This window comes from Salvelinus sp. IW2-2015, linkage group LG26 (genome assembly GCF_002910315.2).
Source record: "Salvelinus sp. IW2-2015 linkage group LG26, ASM291031v2, whole genome shotgun sequence".
NCBI lineage: Eukaryota > Metazoa > Chordata > Actinopteri > Salmoniformes > Salmonidae > Salvelinus > Salvelinus sp. IW2-2015.
The window spans coordinates 2,011,097-2,012,744 of record NC_036866.1 but is presented as its reverse complement, the minus strand read 5'-3'; the positions used below and the strand labels follow the sequence as shown (position 1 = coordinate 2,012,744).

Genomic DNA, 1,648 nt, shown 5'->3' with positions numbered 1-1,648 from the left:
AACAATTGTGTGTTAATCGCTAGATTTAGTAGTCCCCTCATACATGCCGGTATAGGGGACGCTGGGTAAAAAGGCTATAAGCCCAGCCTTAACGCTATCCGGTTCACGTTGGGCCAGTCCGTTCAGTGCAATGGATTGTGTTGAATGGTAAGTCCCTTTTTACGTGGTTTGTGTTGCCGTTCTCTTTGCTGTGCACAAACTACGCCTTTGTCCGTGTGTGATCATCGGTTCCGGATAGGTGCCCCCTCCCCCCGTTTCGTTGTGTGTTTGTGTCCCGTCCGCCCCCCCATTGTTGTCAAACTAAAGGGGTCGGACAGACAAAACCAGACACGTTGAATCTTTGTGGGCCTCTTCCAGAGATGGGTAGAGCCATGGTTTAATTTGTTTTCATGACAGTGACACAAGTCTTGAAATTGTCATGTTTATTGTCGTTGCAGTGAAACTATATTTGATTGGAATCAAGTGTTTCTGTACCATTGTAGTGTATGGAGGAAGGGCTTTAATAGGTTTGTCAGAGGAAACCGGTTAATTATAATCTTTTTCCAGTGTTTTCCATATTGAATGGTTTAAAGTGCAAGGTTTCTCTGAATTGAAAAGGGTCTTAGGGGGCAGGGGAGGTGACGTGGAGCGTGGCAATGAGCGTGGTCGGCCCGTTGGTGCGACTATTTAAAAATGTTAAAAATACAAAATTAGAGGGCCTCATCTTCGCAGTGTAGATGTATTTTTTTAATTTCTTCATTTTGAAGCCAAATTCCTGTAATTATACAGATTACTCCATGGAGCAGAGAGAAAATGTTGCAGTCTTAAAGCTAGTTTSCTGCAGTTCMYTGCCATGGCTAATGCTGTTATTTTGCTCAAACATAATACAAATAAATACTGCTAAATTCATTGTTTTGGGAGAATTTAAATGGAAAATTCCCGGACTGTCTATCTCTTAATTCGGTGATTTGTTAGTTCTCAAAAAAATATAGGTCAATTTATCTTTTCTACATGCATATATCTGATTTTAGTCATTTTGTTTTTCCATCCCGGTAATGTATAAAAATAACTTTTGGACTGAGGCAGCCCCTAAAAGACACTGAGGCAGCCCCTAAAAGACACTGAGGCAGCCCCTAAAAGACACTGAGGCAGCCTGCCCAAAGCCATAAAAAGCATGTTGTTTTTTTTGTGTGTATTTGTATGGTGGCTTCATAAAATGAATTTTGTCCTAAATGGACAATAAAGTATATTGTATCCCCTTGGAAAGGCTGGCAGCCATTTGTTCCCAATAACATCAACTTGTAAGGTGTGTGTGTGTGTGGGTTGTTGTGGTGGTGGTGTTGTGTGTTTTGTGTTTGTGTGTGTGTGGTTACACGGAGAGGGATGATCGGCTGGAGAGGAAGGTGTAGACTCTTGATCGTCAGCTTATTGTTTGCCGTGTCGTACTTAGAGTGAAGAAACAGCGGAGGCCAAAGCGGTTGCCAAGGCTTAACTCAAGGGCCTATCGATGCGCTCTATTTGCTGGGTTCTCGTCTTCTGCCCTTCCGTAGGCTTGTCAATACAGTCCTGACCATTCAGCAGCTCCACGTCTGCCTCTCTTCTGCGTCCCTCCCTCCGAGATAGCTGTCTACACTGTCTGGCCATTCGGGAGCTCTACCTCTGGCTCTTC

At 43.6% G+C, this 1,648-nt stretch overlaps 1 protein-coding gene across 1 annotated transcript in view; it reads left to right on the top strand.

The window, feature by feature from the left end:
- The window catches only part of LOC111952662 (kinesin-like protein KIF14), a 34,577-nt gene that overhangs the window by 28,964 nt on the left and 3,965 nt on the right, over nucleotides 1–1,648 (top strand).